Source organism: Herpailurus yagouaroundi, unplaced genomic scaffold, assembly GCF_014898765.1.
Source record: "Herpailurus yagouaroundi ecotype Mexico unplaced genomic scaffold, PumYag 29, whole genome shotgun sequence".
Taxonomy (NCBI): domain Eukaryota; kingdom Metazoa; phylum Chordata; class Mammalia; order Carnivora; family Felidae; genus Herpailurus; species Herpailurus yagouaroundi.
In genome coordinates this window covers 30,404,248-30,431,505 of record NW_024412377.1, presented here as the reverse complement: position 1 = coordinate 30,431,505, position 27,258 = coordinate 30,404,248, and positions in this window count along the sequence as shown.

The following is a 27,258-nucleotide window of genomic DNA, read 5'->3' as shown; positions in this document are numbered from 1 at the left end:
CAAGGTTGAGAACCCCTGCATTAAACTATTTCACTTCAGAAGAATGTAAGCTCCAGAAGACCAAGGAATACAGCATAGTGTCCTCAAAGCTTACTTATTTATGCACTTGGCACAAAATCAGTTAACCTACAAGTTCATGGTGGCTCTTGTTGCTGAATAAAAGTGAAGATGTTGGTGACTCTAAATGGACTGCCGTGAGACCCAGAATCAAGGTAAGGGACAAAGGGCTAAAAGGCAGAGAGAAGAAATAGGCTCTGGGTTATTACAGGAAAGCAAGTCACACTTCTAAGGAAATTCAGCTGCTTGTTACTCTAATGATACTTCTTTTTTTAATTTGTTTAACGTTTATTTATTTTTGAGACAGAGAGAGACAGAGCATGAACGGGGGAGGGTCAGAGAGAGAGGGAGACGCAGAATCTGAAACAGGCTCCAGGCTCCGAGCTGTCAGCATTGAGCCCGACGTGGGGCTCAAACCCACGAACTGCGAGATCATGACCTGAGCCGAAGTCGGACGTTTAACCAACTGAGCCACCCAGGCGCCCTCTAATGATATTTCTAAAAGCAAGATAGACCCCTTGGAAGGAAGCGCAGATACTACACTAGGACTGGGGGAGGGGGGAAGAAAGAAATGCTTCTTCAAGTTTCTAGAAGTATCAGAATACGAAGAGATAATTTTTTAATTAAATATTTCCCAAAGCCCCATTGGTGGTTAGAAGAAATAGAAAACCATGTGCTCTGGAATCAAAGGGTTCTGGCTTCAAATCTCACGCTTCCCACTTCTTAATAGGATAACCTCATGGAAGGAGATTAGGTTTTTCAGGTTTTTTTCCTATTTTTTTAAAGCCCTTCTGATCCTTAGTTTCTACATCTATAAAACCATGAGTAATATTATAGATCTCCCAGGGATGATAAGGATGCTAGGTGAACTTGCCGGCACATAGTAGGTGACTGACTAATGCATATAAACCTCCCCCTCTGCTCTCTCCATTCCATCCTAGCAAACCAGGTGATTCATGACTCTAGAGAGAACACCTTTTCAAAAATGAGAAATAAGCTCAGTGATTGCTACATTTCTGAGTTGTTGTGAGAATGTTCAGGAAAGGTGAGGTGAGTGCATGAATCCTCAAAAATGCAAGAAAGGAAAGAATTACACAAGGAAAGGCCAGGTCCACGAAAATTCGGCCCCATAAAATTGGCAGGCAAACTGTGAAATAACCATGTGGTAGTTATGCTGACTTGAGAAAACATGGGGGAGATGTCCTTCTTTTTCTAGGGCCTGGAATAATGTAATCATAAGGTTGGAATTGTCTCTTTTTTTATAGGAGAACTGACTCAACTGTAAAACTATTTCAGTGGAAAATTGTAATCACTTACCTAGTATCCTCATAATAAACTTTCGATTCAAGGTTTTCTTTTTTTTTTAAATTTTTTTTTTTCCAACGTTTATTTATTTTTGGGACAGAGAGAGACAGAGCATGAACGGGGGAGGGGCAGAGAGAGAGGGGGACACAGAATCAGAAACAGGCTCCAGGCTCTGAGCCATCAGCCCAGAGCCTGATGCGAGCCTGACGCGGGGCTCGAACTCACGGACCGCGAGATCGTGACCTGGCTGAAGTCGGACGCTTAACCGACTGCGCCACCCAGGCGCCCCTCAAGGTTTTCAATTAGTCTTTGGTTATTTTGGGTACTATTTTTCTAGAATTCTATATCAATTTATCTATGGGATTTTTAGCTATGCCTATTTGCATTATTACAGTTTTTTACAGTTGCTCTGTGGATTAAGATGCATATTATTAATATCCCACATTCTCCTTGGAGTTAATATTCTTGTACATTGCAACTATATAGGTCAATTTCCCCCTACCCTGTATTGTATGGTATAGTTGTCATAGGTAATTCATCTGATATATGTTATACATCCACAAAATAATGTTAAAATGTTATAATTTTTGCTTTAACCAGTCATATGTCTTTTAAAGAACCTAGCAGAAAAAAATCTTTTTTTATTTTTATTTTTTACCGAAAAAAATATTTTATTTTTATCCAGATATTTACCATTTCTGATTTCCCTCATTCATTCCTGGAGATCCACATTTCCTCTGGTATCATTTCCTGTCAGTTATGAATTTCTTTTAGCTCAATACTGTAGGGCAGACCTGCTGATGACAAATTCCCTTACTTTTCTTTGGTCTGAAAAAAAACATCATTCTCAAAGGATATTTTCACTGAATATAGATCTCTGTCTTGCCGGGCTTTTGTTTGTTTGTTTTGTTTTTCTTCCAACACTCTAAAGATGTCTAGTTGTCTTCTTTTTTTTTGTTTTGTTTTGAAGAAAGCTATTTTTTTTTTGTTTATGTATTTATTTTGAGAGAGAGAGTCAGAGAGAGAGAGCATAGGAGAGGCAGAGAGAGGGAGAGACAGAATCCCAAGCAGGCTCCACGCTGTCAGTGAGGAGACTGACATGGGGCTCAAACTCACAAAAAGACTCATGAGATCATGACCTGAGCTGAGATCAAGAGTTGGATGCTTAACCAACTGAGCCACCCAGGTGCTCCGATGTCTGGTTGTCTGCTTAGCTCCATAGTGTCTGATGAGGCAAGAAATCATTTGAAATATTATTACCCTCTATGTTGTGTGTCATTTTCCTCTGGCTATTTTCTTGTTTCTTTTTTATTTTTTTAAAATGTTTATTTTTTTTTTAGAGAGACAGCGTATGAGCAGGGGAGGGGCAGAGAGAGCGGGAGACACAGAATCCAAAGCAGGCTCCAGGCTCTGAGCCGTCAGCACAGAGGCCAATGTGGGGCTTGAACTCACCAACCACAAGATCATGACCTTAGCTGAAGTTCGACACTTAACTGACTGAGCCACCCAGGCGCCTTGTCCTCTGGCTATTTTCAAAATTTTTTCTTCATCTTTAGTTTTCAGAAGTTTGATGTGATTAGGCATGATTTTCTTTGTATTTATCCTACTTGGAGTTAGTGGAGTTTTTTGAATTTGTATGTTCTTTACTTTTTTCAAATTTGGGAAATCTTTAGTCATAGTTAATTCAAAAAAGTTTTTTCAGCCCCATTCTCTCCCTTTTAGGAGAGACTCTTCTTCCAGAGATTCCAGTTGTACACTATTAAACCTTTTGTCCCATAAATTCTAAGGCTCTGATCATTTCTTTTGGGCATTTTTTCTCTTCATTCTTCAAATGGGATCATTTTTATCCATCAAAGTTCATTGGTTCCTTCCTCTGTCATCTCCATTCTGCTTTGAATCTCATCCATTTTTAAAATTTCAGATTTTATCATTTTTATTCTTTTTTATGGCTTCCATTTCTCTGCTAAGATGTCCTATCTTTTCACTAATTTTGAACATATTTTCCTTCATATCATTGACCATATTTAAGTAACAGCTTTAAATCTTTGTTAGTTCCAATATCTGAGCCGCCTTAGGATTCTTCTTTCCCTTAAAAAATGGGTACATCTTCCTATTTCTTTATATGTCAAGTAACTTTATTTCTTGAACATTGTAATGTTAAGTTGTAGACACTGTGCATTCAACCTTGTTTTAGCAACAACTAATTTGGTTGGATTCAAACCACAAACAATCTCTTGGGTGGCACCTCAAATCTCCGTTCCATTCTTTTAGCCTTAGAGGGGTCTCTCAGAATCTGCTTCTTTGTAATAGTTCAGAGATTTGAGAGGAGTTTACACACAACTTGGAGCTCTCCTTTCTGGTTCTAACAATCTCCTTACTTTCTTGTGGCTGTAGTGGTCCCAATTCCTCTGGCTCTGCAAGCCAATAACATTGGGAGCTTTTTTTCAGAGTTTTTGCCACTTTGTATGCTACAGGCTAAAACCCGCCCTCTGAGAAAAAGAGAAGGGAACTCACCCCATGCTGTTTGCTTCTTCTAAAGGTCAATCCAAAATCTGCCTCCAGAATCTACCTTCCCAGTGCCTTCACGTAATTGTATTCTTATGTTTGTCTACACTGTATGGTTAGTCTGGTAAGAGCTTACTTGTCTGTACTATAAATAGAATCAGTTCATAGTTTTCAACTTTGTTACCGCAGGGGAGTTGTCTCATAATTACTTTAATTTCATGGAAATCTGTATTATGTCTCCATTTTCATTCCTTATCTTTTGCACTTTTTCTTTCATCAGGCTTGCAAAGGTTTTTTGTCTGTTTGTTTCCCTCCTTATATTTTGTAAATATTTTTGAAGAACTACTTTTGGAATTTATCCTCTTTTCTAATTTTTCCCTTTATTTCAGTTCATCTTATATGTTTGTAATTCTAGGAGAAAAGTATAAGAAATAGTTGTGTGCTAGCATTTGAGCTGGAACAAGGAGATCTGAGAGGTAATTTTTTTCATCTTATTCATCTACAACCATCCAGGTAGAGGGATGCTTAGGAATATAGAGAGGCAGTAGGGGAAGAAGAACCCTCTAACCCTCTCCCAATCTCATTGGTCTTGGACTTTTTTTTTTTTTTTTTTTTGGATCTTAGAACAATTTTCCTGCTTTTATTTGTCTTGTTTGTTTGTTTGTTTGTTTGTTTGTTTGTTTGTTTTTAGGTCTGTACACATCTTGTTCTAAAAGGACTACTGAAAGACTTTTGTTGAAGCATTGATAATGCAGCCTGGATCTGACATCAAAGGGGAATAAAGAAATAAATATTATAATAAGGACTGGAAGAATGCAACTGTTTCTTTAAGATAATGTAAATGGCCTGGACCTAAAGCATATCCAAATGGAACCATGTCTCAGGAACTGACAGAGGAATTACACATGGAGCAAAGATTTCTCCCTGTGATAAAGCTTTCCTCCAAGCTGATAAAATGTTGAAAAACCTGGATATGGTTAAGTGATAGCAATTAAATGTCAAAAAGAAGCTTAGCCATAAGCATTGGCATTGGTCAGCTCCTGAGTACTCCCAACTCACTAAACCCAGAGAGGACAATACAGCAAGAGGAATAAGAAATCCCTGGATAGATTTAGTCTACCAACTGTTTATTCCTGATTACAGCTAACATTTGGACCCCCTACCTGTTTTGAGGCAGATATGCTCCCTCAGCTCCAGCCAAACTGACTTACTCATTGTTTCTGGGACATGATCTGTGGGTTCAGGGCACACTGTGAGCAAACCACAGAACGAAAGGCTGCCAAGGCATGCCTCTAGGCTATAAGTAAAGCAGTTTATGTGGAGGGCACAAGAAAGTCTACTCTTCCAAGCAAATGATGGGTGAGTGTACAAACTTTAGTTATTTGTGTATGTGTTTTGCCTCTATGGTTCAAAGCTCTTTAAAAGTAAGGTTTGTGCTTTCTTCAATTTTTATTGCCCATAGCATGTAGCATAAAGCCTGCCATACAGTAGGTTTTTGATAAATATTTCTTGATTCCAGCCCACTCAACTTTTTCTCTTTCATATGTACTTCCAGCTTCCAATTCAACACCACTATCACTCCCAGAGACAAAATAATCCTATCTTTCGGCTGCAAACTTTAGGAAGAAAGGCTTGAGATGGTGGCCAGACTGGATTCTCTAAGATCAAAGACTAAAATATGAACACTGACATTTGGAAACCCATTGTGGTAGGCTGAATAATGGTCCCCCCAAAGGTGTTCACATCCTAATTCCCAGAACCTGTGACTACATTGCCTTACATTTGCAGATGTAATTAAGTTAAGGATGTTGAGATGGGGAGATTATCCTGGATTGTTTGGGGTAGGTCCAATGTAATCACAAGGGTCCCTTAATCATGGAAGAAGGAAAGAGAATAGTTAGTATTACAGTGATGCAGTGTGAGAGCAACTCAACCAACCACTGCTGACTTTAAAGATGGAAGGAGCCATAAGCCAAGATATACAGGCATCATCTAGAAGGGAAAGGCAGGAAAAAGATTCTTCCCTGGAGCCTCTAGAAGGAGTACAGCCTGCTAACATCTTTATTTAAGCCCACTGAAACCCATTTCAGACTTCTGACCTCCAGAAACATAAAGTAATACATCTGTGTTGTTTTAAGCCACTTAAGTTTTTGGTAATAGGAAACTAATATACCATCTAGATTTTTTTTTTTCTGAAGACTTTTCTGATTGCACTCTATTAACTCTAATTGAGAAGAATGTTTCATAAGCCAAAGGATCTTCTGAATATGCCACTTAGTTTTCTGAACTATATTAATTTCCTCTTTGTCTATATATTACTACCTAATAATCTATAGATATAAAATCACCAGTAGAGAGCGTATCTAACACAGGGTGTAGCAGCATATAAGTGTTCAAGTTAGAGGTTTCACAACTTATTTTTCTCTACTTGTTTTATTCTTTACATTTTAACTCAGCATTTTGTGCAATGGTGATAGTCAAATAATTAATTAACTAGTACAAGATGGACCACCACCGGTAACAGAATGGATGCTGGCCAAGATGCTCTGCCAGTGCACACCAGATGAAAATAGACCCTGATATCAAACGTCCTAAAAATTACAGATACCTCCTTTTACATATGTATTTGGATAAGGTCTAAAGAATTCATCTTTGCTGTTTTGTAATACATCCCACCTCCCAATCCTCAATTAGAATCTATCATATGTAGCATGGTCTTACATAGATCTCGGTGAGAACTTCACTCAAATATAGTTAAAATAGCTGGGAAGTGAATTCCAGAACTTTGGACCTGCCACCAAGAATCTTTGAAGTACAAAATAAAGATCTAAGTATTTGTGGCGGAATTGCACACGTAATCATAGTTGCCATGATGGAAAACTACCTAGAGGAATAAAAACCCCAAGGAAACTAGGTCTCGTCTGCCATATTAGGGGTTCATAAATCAAATCAAACAACATGAATAAGAATCTTCTGAGTCATTTGGAGAATAAAGAATGGAGGGGATATTTGGTCATTGGCTGGTATCAATTCAGGGAATAGCTGGAACTGTAGACAGTGGTAGGGAGCCCATTCCCCATGGATAAGAACACCTGTCAGTGCTTGGGAGAAATCTCTACTCTGTGCCAAATGCTGAGTTTGGTCAAAGTTGCCGTTGAACCTCATTCCAACCCCTGCACCCACTCTGAACTACTGCAGCATCTTGGTGTTCTTATATTGCCTCTTGGATGTCAAAGACATTTCAGTGGGGGCACTTGTCCTGAATGTTTCAGCTTTTCTAGATCATTGCAATTATCAAAATGTAGAATCACTTTATGATTAGCTAGGTCTTTCAAATAATTAATGAATAAATAACTGCCTTTACCACTGCCACAGTTGATTACCATCCCCCCCCCATTCAATATTCATCAATCAAAACCATAACAATTTCACTAATAAAAGCTCTAATCAAGAGGCACTTCCTGAAAAAACACGGAGAAAACAAATGCATATTACCAAGTAAAAGAAGCCAGTCTAAAAAAGGCTTTTATACATATTGTGTGATTCCAGCTGTATTATATTCTGAAAAAGTGAAACTACAGAGTCAGTAAAATGATCAGTGGCTTCCAGGGCCTAGAGGAGAGGAATGAATGGGTGGAGCACAGAGGATCTTTAGGGCAGTGAAACTATTCTGTATGATACTATAATGGTGGATACATGGCCACGTACATTTGTCAAAACCCATACAATGTACAACACCAAGAGTTAACTCTAATGCAAACTATGGATTTCAGGTGATAATGGTGTGTCATTGTAGGTTGTAATAAATCATACTACTCTGGTGTGAGATATTAATAGTGAGGGAGGCTGTCCATGCTTGGGTGCAAGGATATATGGGAGCTTACTGTACTTTCTGCTCAGTTTTGCTGTGAACCTAAACTTCCCAAAAAATAAATTCTATTAAAAAAGTTATCTCCTTCCAATATCTTTAGTGGGTCCTCTCTATATTTGTCACAAATACCAAGCTCCTTGGTCTAGCACCAAATGCCAACCTTAGGCTACCAACATCTTTCCTCCAGAAAAAAATCTCTTTGTTTTTCCTGCATGCTCCCTGTGCTGTCATCTCCCCATGAAATCTTTATGTCTCAATTGTTCTTTCCTCTGTCTCAATATTAGAGTCCTTCAAGGTGCATTCAAAGACTGCCTTCACCACCAATCCTCCCTCCATCATCTACACATTCAGAACTTATATTTTCTACCAAACTCCAATAGCTGGCATCTCTATGGCATCACTTTCTACCTTGTTTTTTGGTGCACATAGCTCACTCAAACTAATAGATTGTCAGTGTGGAGGACTATTTGCATCTCCCATAGCACTTAACATATTGTCTTAAGAAAGAGTTGCAAAGCTAAACATTAAATGCGTAACTAATTTACTGTACTATACTAGTCCAAAATTATACTGCATTTTATTAGCTGCTTTCATTCTGGATAAAGTTATTTTTTTTAGTTTATTTATTTTGAGAGGGGGGGGGAGAGAGAGAGAGAGAGAGAGAGAGAGAGAGAGAGAGAGAGAATCCCAAGCAGGCTCCTCCCTGTCAGTGCAGAGCCCAATGCGGGGCCTGAATTCATGAACTGAGAGATCATGACCTTAGCCAAAACCAAGAGTTGGACACTTAACTGACTAAGCCACTCAGGAGCCCCTTGGATAAAATAATTTAACTGAAAGGAATAAGGTAAAATTTTTCAGAAGACTCATTAGTGATAAGGGAAGGTAAACATGTTCATCCATCATTCATACTTTAATAACCCCATATCTTCACTTATAAACCACCCTTACAAAAAGTCACATCACACTCCTCAAACACTTCTCTCCCCTTTGTAGTGGCAGGTAGAGCTGGATTCATGGAAAGGCAGCTAGAACAGACATTGCTGGTTTCTTGGCCATCACATATTCCTCCTTTTCCTTTCCTTTTGTTCAGATCTTCACCCTTTCTTTGACTCAGGGAGCAAATCTTGATTAATCTTAACTAATTATTGTAATTTCATCTCCCTTGTCAGAGATTGGTTTAGAAAGAAGCATGGATCCAATCTTGGCCAATGTTATATAAGGACTTGCTTGGGGGATTCTGAGAAGATTTCCTTCCAGAAAAACACAGATACATGAGAAAGGCAGCCTCTCTTCTGCTGGACATCCTATCTGAATTATCTATTCTATAAGAAGTCTACTACTATAAAGTTATCAATCTCATAAATTTAGGCTTCACTAATTTCATATTTTCTTTTTTTTTAATTTTTTTTAACATTTATTTATTTTTGAGACAGAGAGAGAGCATGAACAGGGGAGGGTCAGAGAAAGAAGGAGACACAGAATCTGAAACAGGCTCCAGTCTCTGAGCTGTCAGCACAGAGCGGGGCTCGAACCCACGGACTGCGAGATCATGACCTGAGCCAAAGTCGGACGCTTAACCGACTGAGCCACCCAGGCGCCCCAAATTTCATATTTTCAATAAGATAGGCACTTAACTGAATTTTACCTTTGCTTTAAAAGAATTTTATAAAACCAATTCACAGTATAAATAACATTTTAGAAAGCAAAAAGAAAGGTACTAGATAAAACAATGAAACTAGATAAAACTAGATACATGATATTATAGTTTGTTCATTCATTCATCTAACTAAGAGTTGATAAACCGACATTAGCTGTGGTTACAAAGCCCCATCTTTGACGAATCAGGGAATCAGTACAGCCAAATTGTGTCAAAATGATCCTTTTTTTAAACAAAGTATGCCTTCTCCTGGAACAGTGGATGAAGGCACTAATAATAGCATATCCTAATTTTATCAAGGCATTTGAAATATCTTCTACAGTGACATTTCTTTCAATATAAATTTTGGTACAAAATCTTCTATAACTCAGTCATTAATTAACAATAATGATATTAAGACTGATGTTTCAGTAAGTCAAAATTCATGAGATACAAACCTACTTTCTAGTGATTTCACAATGTCCTGCTTCTGTGTGACAAACTTTGAGGTCACCAAAGAAAGCCCCTCTTTTGAGTATAAAGTGTTATTGATTACTCCTTGCTTTGACATAATTGAACTATGGGACACTGATCGATTCACATTTCTTAAGGGATTACAAGGGGACAAAGAAGATACAAATTCAGCTGATCGGTTTCAGAAAAATCATTAGATTTGGTCCATGGGTCACAGTAGTTCCCTTTCTTTTCCCAGAAACGTTCTTGGTATAAATTTTGAACAGTTGAGCTTTAGAAAGTCTGCACATCATTAGTGTCAGGGGATGCACAATAGAGTAATCATCACATGAGGACAGCGTATTACAGATTGGCGCCCCATCTGAAAAAAACCAAGCAGAAGGAAAGAGAGTCGTGGTAGTGGGTTCATCTCTTGAATATCCTTCCTGATGGGCAACTAGTTGGTGTTAAAAGTCTGGGCTCCATCAACTGTCATCGGCTGGTCAGCAGCAATTTCTCTCAGTGCTGTTCCCATGACGCAAGCAAACAGACCCTACTTTTGTTCTGCTTCACCCCCACGCCTGACAGGCACAAATGCCTTCTTGATAGATTGGCTCCTGGAATTGTACAGCCCCCACAGCTGATTTCCTTTCTGGCAAGCTGCCCCCTGGTAAACACCGATGGGATGAGCAAGAGGATGTGTGGGTACAGAATAGTGATACAGGGCTTTGACTATGATTATGCTTTCGGTCATCATCATTTCCAAATTGCATATTATGAACACAGATTGTATTGGGGATGTTGAGGATGGAGAGGAAGGCTTGTGCATTTCTATTCGGGGAACAGTTATCAGAGTTTACCGTCTCCAAACTTCTATTGCTTTAGAATTGAAGGAAGAAAGGCCGCACAGTAGAGTCTTCCCAAGCCTCGAAAATAATTAGAGATTCACTTCTGGTTCAGCTACATCATTACTCCCTCCCTCTTGGCTTTCTTTTACAGACCTTTCACCCACATTGGAAGATTGGCATGCTTCTTTATTTTAGGGCAACTCTCCCAGATGCAGATTCTGAAGATTTGTTCTACAAGGGGGTAGAGGAAGATGAATGGTGGACAGGGAAGGGGGAAAAGCCAAGTACAGCTGTGATTTTAGGGAAAGTTTCACAAAGGGTATTTGAGCCTGATCTTTTTCAGGAGAACTCTGGAGTGTGGATGAAACCTCCAAGTCTATCCCAAATTGAGGCAGTGGGTCTGGGCTTTCACTCTCTTCTGCCAGTCAGTCATTGGCTAAAGGCTGGACAGGGAGATACAAACTCTCAGGTGCTCTGGCTTTCAGGCTGCAGGCAAACAAAGGTGCAGTCTTCTGAGAGAGTCACACGTGTGAACTTATTAACAAAACACACAGAAGCCGGAGAAGAGAACAGCAAAATGGTAAAATGGATCAGAGGGGATCTGAATAGAACAGGCCGGGGTCCTCTACGCTCCTAGTCAGAGCTGCTGTATCCTTTGGCTAAAGTTGCTTCTGTAGCTTTCAATGCCTGTCTCAGGAAACTATCAGAATCTGGGTTTTGTGAGAGTCATAACAGGATCCAAACTCAATAGAATCAGTACATACAAAGAATAAGTTTATAGTCTGTACTTGGTAACTGATCTGGCCAAAATATTTTAAGGAATCTTGAAAATCATTAGACTGACTGGTATTTGGTTTTACCCCTTTCTCTGCATCTCTGGTTTGCCAACATCAGTTCTCTCCACTTGCTTTAGCTTCACTAATCCTTTACTTTATAAACACATCTGCCTTCAGAAAGGCTTCCCTGATCCAGTGAGGTGGTGGCACCATTGCCTGAACTATCATATAAAGAGCATTCAGAATCTGCCCCAGGTTATTCATTTTGTGTACACACACACACACACTAATTAGACAAACTGTAAGATCCCTGGCAAAGCTCAGTAACCACCTCTGCTCAAGCAGAGCCTTACATCTGTCCCATTTGCCTCAGGCAATTTTTATGAGGACATAAAGGTATTTGGGGTAAAAAAAAAAGTGTAAAAGAACTAAATAATATAGGGTGACGTGTTTATTAACTAGTCAACAGTAATATCATTCATCCATTTGAAGTTGCTTCTTTTCTCTCTAAAGGCAAAATATGGATTGGTTAACTTTTCTGTAATTTGTTTTACAAGTTGCTTTTTCTTTTAATATACAGATTTGTTTGTATGTATTTTGAAAAACAATCCAGTTGTTCATTAAATTGCTGTACAGTTTTATGTATTACACTTTCTCATTCCTTTGTTCCAACTCAGAAAACATAGAAATATATTTCTGTGGAATGAGGAGGGAAATATGGTCAGCTTACTTAATAAGGACTGGTTAAAAATTATCCAAAATGTTTCCTTTCCTTGGCCACCTAGGTGGCTCAGTCAGTTAAGTGTCTGACTCTTAATTTTGGCTCAGGTCGTGATCTCACAGTTTGTGAGATCCAGCCCCACGTTAGGCTCCATGCTGACAGCGCTTGGGATTCTCTCTCTCTCTCTCTCTCTCTCTTTCTCTCTCAAGATAAACAAATAAACTTAGAAAAAGAAAACCCATAATGTACTTCCCTTCTAGGTCAAAAAAGTATAATCCCTTGCAAATAACTGAATGTAAAAGACCCATCTGATGGCCAGTGAGTAGTTGAAGATGCTTCTTAAGTCAGTCCTCCCTCTGGAAATCAGAAAAAGAAGACTTGAAGAAGTTCAGATTTGAAAATTCTGACACTAGGAAAATCAAGTCAACAAGTAAAGTTGTTGTCAAAGAATGTAAACAAGGCCTTCTGCAATTTATTCACACCTAAGTCTCCAGCTCTTCATGCACTCACCTTCTCAACATCCATTGAGCAGCTAGCATATGCAAAATTTTGGGCTGGGTGCTGAGCAGAACATTAGGCTTTTTACTAAAAGTTTGAATCATTTGTGGACTGGGCTATTACTGAAATCACAGACCAGTAAAGCACATTACATCAAGGGAACACGAAATGGAACAAAGCCACTTTTTAAAGGCCCCCTTTTAAAATCAGGTTGACCAGCTCTTCCTATTTGCCCAACTGCTAACCTTTAGAAAGATTTTTCTTATTGCTGATAAGGCCAGCTGGTGATCACCCTGTCTCCCCTCTATAGGGCATAAAGGGTGCCTTTGTTTTCCTCAGCACGAACTCAGAGGCAAACCCAGGGAACAGTGAAACACCCAGGATGGAAATGAGGTGTCTTTGTGACAGTAAATTCTTTCTTCGGCCCCCATTATTGAGATCAACATGACTGAGTCACCGGTGGATGAAACCAATGATTGTTTTACTCTGCCTACCCAGAGTCACTCACTGAGTCAGTGGGTAAACTGGGATCAGAACCCAGACTTGTCCTACCAAGGCTGAGCGGTTCTACTATATTTATCCAGGGTCTCATGATTCTTAGTGCTTTTGCTCTGCCCTCTAATTTGCACTGTGCCTGCTATAATATCTGAACGGGAAGTTGCCAGCTAAAATGGTCATTATCCGAGAAATCTATTTAAACATGTTTGTAAGGTCAAATGAAGTGGGTGGTGGATAAGCTAGACAGAAAACAACCCAAGCTTTGGCTCAGCACAGCCAGTGAGGCTAAAGCAAAAAGAGAGCAATGTTTAATGTCAAGCTAGCACATGGTAGGAAAAGGCAATCTAACCGAAATTATATCTAAATGTAGGAATGAGCAGTCAAAATATTCAACCAACCAATTGATTTCTATGCAAGAAGTGGAACAATGATTTGACTTATTTTTTAACTCAATGGATTGAGAGTTTGAGGCAGCATGCCAATAGGGTTCCAAATCCAAACTTTGTAAAGGATCTTTATAGCCATAGTTTATCCCAACAAGAGGGAAGAGTCGGAATATTGAAGAAAAGTGCCCAGAATCAACCAAAAATGGTCTCTGATGGACTTAACAATAGGTACTAGTGAGTGCTATAGGGCCACAGAGAAATTAGGAAACTGGGGGAAAATCTAATGTCTCTGGGAGCCCAAACTAGACTTCCTATACATTTGAGACTTTGAAGAACAGCTTTCAGCCCCAGCAAAACCCACATCTCACAGTTTAGAGCCAACCACTGCATTATATGACCACCCAGACTCTGCTCAATTATCTCTGAACATCAAAGAGGAAGAAGGAAAAGGGTATGTCTTCATTTTCGTTTTCTAAGAAATATGGGTACATGAGTTGGGAGGCTTTAGGTAGCAAAGAGAAATGTAGCATCTAAAATGCTTCCTACATGTTCTGCATGAGTGTGGATGCTAGTTCATAAAGATAGAGACTGAGCAATTAAGCAGATTCTGTGCAACTGAAAGATCCCGTATGGTTACTACGGGAAAATATGACATACATGGGCATCAAGTAATTAAGTCATAGAGGAGAGTATTTCTTTTTCACTATGAATGAAATTAATTTAATAAACACCTGTCCATACACAATTCACTTACAAATATTATTTCTTCCTAGAGCTTGATGTGGTAAGTTTTGGGCTAGAACTGCATAGCATTCGTCCCAGATTCCTTCCACTATACCAAAACATTAAGCACTTTCTGTCCCTTTCTTTCTGATTCTGACTCTCTTCTCATTTCTAATGATTTCAAAAGTGACTTATACAGGTCATTGCTAAAAGAAAGAAAAGGAGAGAGAGAAAGGGAGGAGAATATTGGAAAAGAATTTGGGGAAAAGAAAAGAAAGGAGAACTTTCAGAATGATCAGCGAGAGAGCACAGGGAAGACAGATCAAAGTGGCTTTGATATATTGCAGCAATGGATGTTCCTAGAACTGTGCTAATAAGTATAGTAGCCGTTAGCATGTGTAGCTATCGAGCACCGTAATGTAGCTGGTCTGAATTGCCATGTGTAAGTACAAGATACACATCAGATTTTGAAGACTTTTGTACAAGTAAAAAAAGATTACAAAGTAGATGACATTTTGATATATAATATTTGGGATACGCAGTTGACCCTTCAACAGCACAGGTCTGAACTGTGTGGGTCACTTATATGCAGATTTTTTTTGGTAATACAGTACAGGACTATAAATGTATTTCTCTTCCTCATGAGTCTTTTTTCTCTACCTCATGATTTTCTTAATACCATTTTCCTTTCTCTAGCTTCCTTAATTGTAAGAATACAGTATGTAATACATATAACGTACGGAATATGTGTGAATCAACTGTTTATGTTGTTGGTAAGGCTTCCAGTCAGCAGTGGGCTATTAGCAGTTAAGTTTGGGGGAAGTCAAAAGGATTTGGATTTTTCACTGTGCAGGGTTGGGGCGGGGGAAGAAGGTAAGTGCTCCTAGCCCCCATGTTGCTGCTCAAGGGTCAACCGTATAGCGTTAAGTAAAATATGTTGTTAAAATTAATGCCATCTGTGCCTTTTTAATTTTTTAATGTGGCCACTAGAAAAATTAAAATTCCATATGTGGCTCACGTTATATTTCCACTACTCGGTGCTCTTCTCCATCTTCAGGAGAAGTAGTAGAATGGCATTCCACTCTCCCCACTGTCTCTGCCACAACGACCCCCAAACTCTCAGCCCAAAATTCGGGTCCTGACATATTATAAAGCCTGCGATAGCAGTGTCAATGCCTGAAGTTTCTTTTGGGAGGCAGGAGATATCTCCAGCAGCTTCTAGTTCTTGGGAGGCCGATCCATGGCCGACCTGCAGGGGCCTTCAGAAAAGGCGGTCCTCAGACCCACCCTGGGGCCTTGGGGGGCCTACTGTAGTCCTGACTCTCCCCACTCCAACCCCAGGGAGCCCTGGCTTTGTCTTCCTCAAAGCCCCCTTGTCACAGGATATTTTCTCCCCCAGCTACCTTTCCCAGGATTTACCTTTTTTTCCCAAACATAGGTAGGCACCTTCTCATAATTTGGAGTAAACCAAAAAAAGGACAAAAACCTTTTACGACTCAGAACATAATACATCAAAGGCAACTTGGACCTGGCCTACAGTGTGTGTAGGGTGCTACAGAAACCCTGGGTGATTTTGGAGCAGAGATTAGAATAACAAGGGACGCCTGGGTGGCTCAGTCAGTTAAGCGTCTGACTTGGGCTCAGGTCATGATCTCACGGTTCGTGGGGTCAAGCCCCGCATGGGCGTCCGGGCTGTCAGGGCAGAGCCCGTTTTGGATCCTCTATTCCCCACTCACTCTACCCCTCCCCCGCTTGCACTCTCTCTCTGTCTCTCTCAAAATAAATATATAAACTTAAAAAAAAGAGAGATTAAAATAACAAAAGGGCTCCAGGTGGAAAGAAAAAGGAGGGAGCAAGAGGAAGGAGGGAGAACTGGTAGAGCATGTGAGATGCAGACACATCTGGAAGAAGGTAGTCAACTGTCAATCATTTAGATGCACTTGCTGTGTCTTATCTCTAAAAAGTCATTGTATGCTACAGATAGCAGGTGACTGTCTGCAGTGGCACTTCTACCCCACATCCAGTTTACCTGTTTTCAGAGCGATAGCCAAGCCCAACTTGATTTCAAATGTGAATACAAACACTGGAGTGGAAATTCTACACCCTTACGGGAGACATAGCACAACTCAGATGCCTCACAGAGGAGGTCGCAGTAGCATCATGTCTTCCCGGATGAACTACTCATCTGGCAGGAAGCTTATCCTTTGCACCGAGTATTTCCACTCATGGCACTTCCTCTGCCGAGGCAGTAGAGGCTTTATGTGAGAAAACCCGTGTCCTTGTCCCAAAGCACGGCCAACTCAACCAACAACTCAGAGGATCCAACAGTTATGCTGTAGCTTAATACAACCGTTTACCCGGCATAACAAAGAATCCCATATCTGATCTACAACTCAGCATATCTGATGGGAAAAAATACACCTTTTCACGGTCATCCCTGAAAGCCTGGGGACAATAGTAATCTCCTTTCTCCTTCCCTCTCTTCTGTCACTTTTTATCCTATCACTTAGAATTGGGTTAAGTCTGGTGATTCTCAGGCAGACATTAGAAGAAAGGCCAGAGAGATCTCTGAGCCAATTTTCACTGTTCATCCCAAGTTGGAAGATTCCTGTGATCTTAATAGCTGCCTGCTGGGTTGTCAGTGTCCCTTTTTTAGGTCAGTGACCTGGGAACTCATCCTTTTTGTAAGTTCCCAAAGGAAGGTTTCCTTCCTTACTTAAATTTTGTGCCCTGATGTACAGAAACAATTCAGGATTTTGGCGTAGTGTGGCCAAGATTATCTACCCATTATCACTTTCTTTCTTACCAAAGTAACCCTAATTTTATTCCAGGAAACAATGTGACCAGCTGAGAGATGATAGTCTCAGGCTCCCTTGTAATTAGGAGTGGTCTCTGAGATGCAAGTGGTATTTGTCAGGTGGGACTTCAAGGAAATCTCCTTAAAAGAGGAACAGGCAGCTCGTATATGCCCTCTGGCCCTTTCCTCCCCTCTCTTTCTTCCTATCTAAACCCTAGAAGTGATGGCTGGAGCGTGAGCAGCCATCCTAGACCATGAAGTGACCTGAGGATGTAAGGCAAGCCCTAAGGGTGATTAAGAAGAAGGATAAAAATAATCTGGAACACTGATGATCTTATAAGCATCCATAACAGTCTGGACTACAGAACTACTTATTTTACAAAAGAGAAAAATTGAAACCTGTATCTTAAGCCACTGTCACTTGTGTTTTCTGTTGTAAGCTACCCAACCTAATCCTAACTGATACATGTAGAAAGAATTCTAGGTTTATTTTCCAGAAATCAATTTCTGTAATTAATTCTATAATTAGCCATTCATCAATTTAGTAATTTGCTAAATTATCCATTTGCTTAAAACCTATTTCATTTTTTTAAATGTTTACTTATTTATTTTGAGGGAGACAGAGAGAGCACACTCATGCATGGGGGAGGGACAGAGAGAGAGAAAGAGAATGAGAATCCTAAGCAGGATACCCTGGTATGGGGCTCAATCCCACAAACCATGAGATCATGACCTGAGCCAAAATCAAGAGTCAGACGTTTAACCAACTGAGCCACCCAGGCATCCCAACTTGTTTCTAATAATTACTTATAAAGTTTATGCCAATTTGCATTTTTCTGAAGCCTTTTAAAGTACACTGTATTTTGGGGCGCCTCGGTGGCGCAGTAGGTTAAGCGTCCGACTTCAGCCAGGTCACGATCTCGCGGTCTGTGAGTTCCAGCCCCGCGTCAGGCTCTGGGCTGATGGCTCGGAGCCTGGAGCCTGTTTCCGATTCTATGTCTCCCTCTCTCTCTCTGCCCCTCCCCCGTTCATGCTCTGTCTCTCTCTGTCCCCCCCCCCCCAAAAATAAATAAACGTTGAAAAAAAAAATAAAGTACACTGTATTTTGAGGTAGTAGTCTTGTTTTTGGTAGTGTTGAACATATAATGAAATGAAAGGATTTTATAAACAACAACGATCTCTTTTTTTCCAAAAATTGTTCAATTTTATGTCTACAACTTTTCACAGAGAAATAAAAGTGTAGGGCCCTGAGTGGGAGTTGGGAAATCGTGACTAGGAATACCTTTACACATGTGTCCTCCTTGTGCAAACACCCAGCAGCCCTGTATGTGCTGAAGAAAACATACCCTCATGTACACAGAGACACCCCTGGCCCACATGAAAACCTCACATTCAGATTTATACAGATTTGGTTTGCCCATTTGACAAAAGAAAGTTTCCATTTCGTCTCTAACAAACAAGCTACATTTAAGGAAAAGTCATCCCATTCATATATGAAATATTCAGCTTTGGAGAAGTGCTCAGAATTGTCTGAAATATGAGACACTCATGAAATTGACCCTCAGTAGAATGCACTGACAAATATATATACTAAACAGAAAAGACAGTGAATTGTGTTCAAAGGATGACTTCATCAGATTCGGTATGCCATTTATGTTTCTTCATAATAGCCTTTCAGACATTTTCTTCCTACTAATTTGAAGGTTCGACATTATGAACTATCTAGTTTCTTCCTGCAAAAGGCTAAGTCAATTGTTCTGTCACTTTTTTTTCTGATTTATAAAATGGGAGTGCTAACAACCTCATAGGAGCATAGCAGGGGTTAGGTGAGAGAATGCACACGAGTAGAGTATCGTCCCCGGCATATGACAAATAGATGCTCAGTAACTACTGGCCTTATTGAATGGCCATAACAATGACTGGTATTGGACGATTGCACGTTCCTGAGCTCATCCATTTTCTTTTTTTGGTTAAGTTTATTTATTTATTTTGAGAGAGAGCAAGTGGGGGGGGGGGCGGTGAGAGAGAGGGAGAGAGAGGGCATCCCAAGCAGGCTCTGCACTGTCAGCACAGAGCCCGACACAGGGCTCAAACTCACCAACTGTGAGATGGTGACCTGCGCCAAAGTCAAAAATCAGACGCTCAAGTGACTGAGCCACCCCGTCACCCCTTTTCTAATTCTGTTTCCTCTGCCCTCTAGAAGCCCTGAGCAACCCATCTCTGCTCTGGATCACTCTCTCCTGCTCCATGTATGTCCTTATCCAGGCTAACAACTTCCTTCATCAACTTCCACCCTCAATAATTTCCACGGCCCGACCCCAGATGCCTCTCCCACTCCTTCCTCTGGCTTCACATGAGCCACCCTCTAGCTCAGCACACATCACACCATCTTGCTATTGCCCCGTTACCTGGCTTGTCTCCTCCCATTTACTCATCGTTGTATCTGCAGTGTCTACTGTAACCAACTCCTGACAGTCTTGAGAGATACATTCTGGGACTGTCATAAATGTCTAGATTTGTCAATAGTTTCCTTCTTTTCTTTATTTCTTTCTTTCAAATCTAATTTTTTTTAAGTTTATTTATTTTTTTGAGAGAGAGAGAGAGACAGCCTGAATGGGAGAGGGACAGAGAGTGAGGGGGACAGAGGATCCGAAGCAGGGTCCATGCTGACAGCAGCAAGCCTGATGCAGGGTTTGAAGTCACGAACCGTGAGATCATGACCTGAGCTGAAGTTGGACACTTAACCAACTGAGCCACCCAGGCACTCCAAGGACCTAATATTTTTAAGTTCAATGTCTATCATTAATTTTATTCAGACAGCCTGAGTTCAAACCCCATCTCTACCACCTATAAGTGGAGACCTTGGGCAAGTCATTTCATCCCTCTGTTGCTTCAGTTTCCTCATTGGTTCCATAGGAATAACAATAGTGCCCATCTCAAAGGGTTGTTACATGAATTAAATGAATTAATACATTTTTTAAAAGTCCTTAGAACAGTGCCCATGACATATGAGGCATTATTAAGACCGACCTCCAACAAATAATCATGAGTGCCAACTTCCCAATAGGCACTGTGCCAGGCAGTGTGGGTGCAGCAGGGGAGGGAAAACAGATCATCCCTGCCCTGCTAGAGCCTGCAGCACCCTAGCAGATTTCCTCAGCCCTCCCTCAGAGGTCCAGTTTCTTTTTTTTTTTTTTTTTAACGTTTATTTATTTTTGAGACAGAGAGAGACAGAGCGTGAACAGGGGAGGGGCAGAGAGAGAGGGAGACACAGAATCTGAAACAGGCTCCAGGCTCTGAGCTGTCAGCCCAGAGTCCCACGCGGGGCTCGAACTCACAGACCGTGAGATCATGACCTGAGCCGAAGTCGGACGCTTAACCGACTGAGCCACCCGGGCGCCCCAGAGATCCAGTTTCAAATGTGCCACAGGGGTCCAGGAACTTGCATTTTTAAATATTTATTTATTTTGAGAGGGAGGGAGGGGGAGAGAAAGAGAGAGAGAGTCTGAGCAGGAGAGGGCAGAAAGAGAAGGAGAGAGAGAATTCCAATCAGGCTCCATGCTTTCAGCACAGAGCCCGGCGTGGGGCTGGATCTCACAAACTGTGAGATCATGACCTGAGTCGAAATCAAGAGTCAGATGCTTAACTGACTGAGCCACCCAGGCACCCCTAGGAACTTGCATTGTTAATGCAGGTGGTGACTGAACCAAAATTTGAGAACGGAACACAAATCCAGTCTGGTATATGTACAAGATTTAAATTGCTACTTCAGCTCAATCACAAATGGTTGTATACACTGAGCCTTTGGGAAGAGCCAGACCTTGGAAGACCAAGCACCTCAAGGACAGAGTCTGGCACACAGTGGGGGATGGAATTTCATTTCTATGGAAGGTTTCCACACAGGTCTGTGTGTGGAGGGACGAGGAACAGGGAAGGCAGGGAAGTCTCTCCCAGTATTAATGGTCTCATGTTGATCTTTAGGAAGTGAGCAAGGACCACAAAACAGTTACGTTTTGGAACTGTCTGACCACCGTGTTCTTTCTTATCCCCCCCACCCCACCCCACCCCAAATATGAACTTGGAAACAAACACATTTGAGTTTGTCTGTAACATTAAGTAGGTTGGTTGAAAATAGAAATAGATTCCAACACGTTCTAGATACATTCGGGGCATACATCCATAGTGAGGTGCTAATTTCTAGGGATGTTTAGGCCACTCTCCTCATCTTTACTTTGAAGAGATAGTGAAGCAGATTTGGTGGTCACTGCTCCTGTTCCTCACAAATCTTCATTTTGTTGGGAGGTGCGAGGCACCTCCCAGACACAGCTGTAGCCTTTGAGGCATGAGCAGGAGCCTTGTGGGTGGGGCTTAAGAGAAGCCAAGCCCAGCAGGCTTGCACCTCTTACCTCTTTGCTCCTCCCAGGGCTTCCCACATACTTGGGCCTTGGTCTCTTAAAGCTACTGAGCCAACGTCACTAACCACTTACCTCCAGACTTCTTGAAAGTTGGGTAAAGTAAACGCCCCAGTTTGTGTAAGCTGTTTCTCGGGGGTAGGCTATTTACCTACAGCCTAGGTAAGGGGGCGGGGCTGTTTCTTGTAACTGAACACATTACCTGATACAGAAATCAGGAAATACACATCTTTGCTTTCCCGTAAACATCTTTGCTGCCATGACTGGTGATAAATACAGACCTTGAACTAAATGAGAATTTGACTCTGCATGTTGGGGAAAAAATAAAACAGTAAACTGTCTTTGTGGTTTTCCTTCAAGTCTTTAAAGTAGTTTATTACTCTCTCATTATTTTGATTATTATTTAAATTTCATTTAACAGAAATAACATTGCTGAAAAAAAATCACACATTTTCTTCCATAAACTTAGGCATGAGAAAACCTTCAAATGGCACACAGCTTTAGAAACTACATAGCACCTATCCTTTTAAAATCACCAAATAGTAATTCTTTTATTGTCAAATTGAGGCTTAAAACAGGCAGCTACAGTTGAATATTTCAGGAAATATCTTGCCAAATTAACTTTCAGAAACTTTCTAGGCCAAAAGTCTGTGTAGCTAATGTGGTAATAACCAGAGGCCACCATTTATCCCATCAAGTGACTGGTTTGTATCGAGCTGAAGGCCAGCTGAGGTTAATGAACCCCACCTGTGTCCTTAAGGACCCCTGTAAATCAACCTCAGCTGGGGGTCACTCATTAATGTAAAAGTATCCAGTAGGGATCAACTATTTCTCTCCTCCTGGGCAGTTGAGATGATGTTCACAAACAATTTTGAGGTAATTCTGGAAACAATGTCATGCAATTTGGACAACCATTAAATTTATCTCCCCAGACACTGAATAGGATTGGATTCCAGGTTGAACTCTAAAATGAAGGAAAATAATTTTTACCTTACATTTAGGTATCTACAGAGCACCTCAGTATTGGGAATGAATAAATTCTAAACTAATTCTTTCCCATGTAGAAAATTCAACTGCTGGTTCTTTCTATAAACCACATCTTCAAAGGCCCAACATCATTTTTCCTCTCCTAATTGCTATTATGAGACAATAAATTTCTTATAGGGAAATAATGCAAATATAACTGCATGGCATATGTAGGCCACGTGTTCTAGCAAATCCATAAAAAATGTTTCATTTATATTTTTGATGAAAGGTACAACAATCTTCCAAGACCAGTAATCATTAATTTTGAAAACATAGGATTAATATGCAACTTATCTCAATACTGGAATAGGGCTCAGTAAATATCTGTCCAAGGAAGATATTTCTTTGTTTGTCAACAACAAATATTTAGTGAGTCCCTACTATGCTGGAATTTAAGTATCCTGTCTTCCCTGGCTTAAGTGGCATTTTATGTAATAATGTGAATGATATACATATGACATTTTAAAAAATGTGTTACAGTTTAGGGTTTTCTAAAACAAAATACCCAAGATAAATTATTTTCAGGATCCAGAAGGACATTTTATAATAACAGAGAAAAGTGTAGACTTACAAGGAATTAGACCAGAAACTGTACAGCTATCAGACTCAAAGTCCATTTCTCCACCTCTCTGGGGTGATGTGGTCTCTCATTTCTGCCTTTGTCTGCATAGCTGCAGCATTCTATTTTTCCCTTTCTGCAGACTAGCCTTTGATGCTTCTGCCTGAGACCCAATTTTGCATCAGGGTCTGGCCAGCATCTTAGAATCCTAATTCTGGATTCTGGGAAAAGAAGATTTGATCGGTTCAACCTAGGTCCCCCACTCATCCAATCAGCTTTGACAACGAAGGAGAGTTTCTACAGTAAAGATATGCCATAGGGTCTGTCCCTATGGTGGTGAGGAGAGGTTCCCAGAGATAGGAGCATGGGTTGGGCAGTCACCTCCAAATTTTTTTCCAGTTGAACTGCGTAGAAAATATCTTTAGTTGTGGGCCTTAGTATAAAGATAACCATCTAATTCTGAACCTCACTCAACTTTGCAGAAACCTACCAGAACAAATTTCTCTCTCTTAGCTGGAAGAAAACTTGCAGTTCATTCTTCCTCGGTCCTCTGAGAAAAACTAGCTTCATTGAGCATCACAGAGCATCTCACTTTTTTTTCAATTTTTTTTTTAACATATTGAGAGACAGAGAGAGACAGAGCATGAGCAGGGAAGTAGCTGAGAGACGGGGAGACACAGAATGTGAAGCAGGCTCCAGGCTCTGAGCTGTCAGCACAGAGCCTGACACGGGGCTCAAACTCACAAACTGTGAGATCATGACCTGAGCCGAAGTCGGACTAGCCACCCAGGTGCCCCTCACTTTTTTTTTTTAAAGAATGTATTAAGAGGTGTGCATTCCTGGGAAGTCTTAGCTTCATTCAAGTTTTTTCCATGTATTTTCCATGGGAGTTTCTTAGTGTTTCTTATTTATTTATTTATTTATTTATTTATTTATTTATTTATTTAAGAGAAAGAGAGAGCATGAGTGGGGTAGAGGCAGAGAGAGGGGGAGAGAGAGAATCTCAATCAGGCTCTGTGTCATGAGTGCAGATCCCAACATGAGACTCGAACTTGTGAACTGCAAAATCATAACCTGAATGGAAACCAAAAGTTGGCCACTTAACCAAATGAGCCACCCATGTGCCTTTCTTATTGTGGTTCTGTAGTTCTTCATCCTGAATTGTCTCCTAAAATATGTCACCCCACTTAGTCATGGGTACATTTGACACAATTTACATGATTGCACTGGCTTGGAAATCTGTCATCACTATCATAACACAATCCTCAGAAACATTCCCACAATTCAAATTAAAACCAAGAGCATATAGGGCACTTGGGTGGCTCAGTTGGTTAAACGTCTGACTCTTGATTTTGGCCCAGTTCATAATCTCCTGATTCGTGAGATTCAGCCCCACATTGGGCTGTGCGCTGACAGCATGGAGCTGCTTGGGATTCTCTTCCTCCTTCTCTCTCTGCTCCTCCCCTGCTCACTCTCTATCTCTCTCAAAGTAAACAAATAAACCTAAAAAAAAAAAAAACCAACAACAAGAGCATACAAATTGCCCCATATTCCATATCCAGATCAACAGTTTACGTCTATTTCAAATTCTCCAATATCATTTTCTGGAACCACCTCTTTGCCTTGTCTCAACCCCCGTCAAAACTTTTCTCTCATGGCTCCAATTTCTACAAACTAATTTCAGTGAAAAATTATAAAGCTGATGAATACCAATGTTTATTTATTTTGGGGACAGAGAGAGACAGAGCATGAACGGGGGAGGGGCAGAGAGAGAGGGAGACACAGAATCGGAAACAGGCTCCAGGCTCTGAGCCATCAGCCCAGAGCCCGACGCGGGGCTCGAACTCACGGACCGCGAGATCGTGACCTGGCTGAAGTCGGACGCTTAACCGACTGCGCCACCCAGGCGCCCCTAAAGCTGATGAATACCAAAAGTGGAAATGCAGTTTATTAAATACAGCTTCCCTCCCAGACATGAGAAACTGATTGAACTCTTCTATTCTCATCAGAGGATGTTTATCAGATGAGAGCAACAGGCTTCCATTCTAGTGTTGTGACCCCACCTAGGGTCTCAGACTTTCTCAGTAGAGATAAAAACCTGCCCAGAATAAAAACCGAGTTTGCCTGTGTTTATTAAGAATACTATTTTATTTAGCTCTTCTAAAGTTCTTTTTCAAAACACACCACGTAGATGATCTTGCTCTATCCTTACAATTCTATGAATGAAGCAAATAATAATGAAGGGAAAATATTATACATCCCATTTTATTTAAACATTTTTTAATGTTTATATATTTTTGAGAAAGAGAGTGTGAGCAGGGGAGGGGAAGAGAGAGAAGGAGACACAAATCCTAAGCAAGCGCCAGGCTCCACATTGTCAGCACAGAGCCCAACGTGGGGCTTGAACCCACGAACTGTGAGATCACGACCTGAACCAAAGTCGGAGGCTTAATGGACAGAGCCACCAAGGCACCCCTATACATCCCATTTTAAAGATGAACTAACCAACACCTGAAATAACTAGCTTTGTGGCACGGTCACAACCTTCCAAAGGAGCTTTGCCATGATCTGTAGAATGAAAGGGTGAACCGAGGGTTCCCTAAAGTCCTGTCCAGCACTATTTGACTTTTAATTAGTATTTTCTCAACAGAATGTACAGGTTAGTGATAGGGCTGAGGCGCAGTAGGGAGATTTCATAAGATCAATCAACAACAACAACAAAAAAAGAGGATGTTACAATTCCAGAGTTTGAAGTTGCCAAATTCGAGTTTCCATTTCTAAGGTTAGGACAATACTCAGAGTGGATTACAGAAGACAGTGTAAATAATTCTGAGGGTAAAGCTCACTTTTCACTAGCAGAATCTTAGCAACAAGTGGAATATTTGAAGCAGAACAAAAAAAAAAAAAACGTTTATCTTTGAAGCTGCAAAATGGTCATGTTGAAAAATTCCATCCATTTTCCAGCCAAATGGCCCAAATAAAGTTACACATGCAGGTGCACCTGGAGTAATTTTTCAAAATGGAAAGGTTTTTTATACAAGTAACATAGTTTTCACAAAGATCCTCTTTGGATCATGGCTTATTGCCTGGGCCAGATTTAGCTCACAGGTCAGAGGCAAAACACTCTGAGCTCAGCACGGGACTGCTGAAATTCTGCTCTCCAGTGTGTGCTTGAGCTGCAGTGGATGCTTACCCTCTGCGGTGCAAAGGCCCAACCACTCGGGGACATTGAGCCTCTTGGTTCAGGAAGCCTTTCGCCAGATAACTTACTCTCTTAGACCAGCTGTGAACATGGCATTGCTTGGCAGAATCTTTAACCCTTCATTAAATAAAAACCCTGGCCCAACTACACGGCTCCACCTAGATCAGTATTTCTAATTTGGAGGGTCTGCCCTTGTGATATTTTATTATGGGCTTATGATTAAAATTCCTATTTATATTTTCTGTCCAGAGTGTCTTTAAAAAAAGACTTATTGTGATATAATTTGCACATCATAAAATTCACCAATTTAAAGTGTAATGGTCTTTAGCATGTTCAGTGTTGTGCAACCATCACCATAATCTAATGCTAGAAGATTTCCATCATTTCCAGAAGAAACTGCATATCCACAAACTGTCACTCTCTACCCCCAAGCAATCACTGGTCCACTCTATGGATCTCTGTCTTAGTACAGCTGCCTACGTAATACACGGTCTTATGTAACTGGCTTCTTTAAGTAGCACAGTGTTTTAAAGGTTCATCCATACTGTACATGTATCAGTACTTCATTCCTTTTTGTTGCTGAATAATATTCCACGGTATATCACATTTTGTCTCTCCATTCATCATCTAATGTACATTTGGGTCATTTCCACCTTGGGACTATTGTAAATAATGTTACTATGAACATTCACATGCAAGGCTTTGTGCAAACATATCTTTTTATTTATCTTGGGTAGATAACCCGGAGTGGAATTGTTGCATTATATGGTAACTCTATGATTAACATTTTGAGGACCTGCCATCTGTTTTTCCATGGCACCTTCGCCATTTTATATTCCCACCAATGATATAGGAGGTGCTGATTTTTCCACAGCCTTGCCAACACTCATCATTGTCCGTGTTATCCATGGTGTCTTCATACCAATGGCATGACTCTCCCAGTTGGTTCTTCGTTGTAGTTGTGGCTCTGGAAGATATCTGGAAG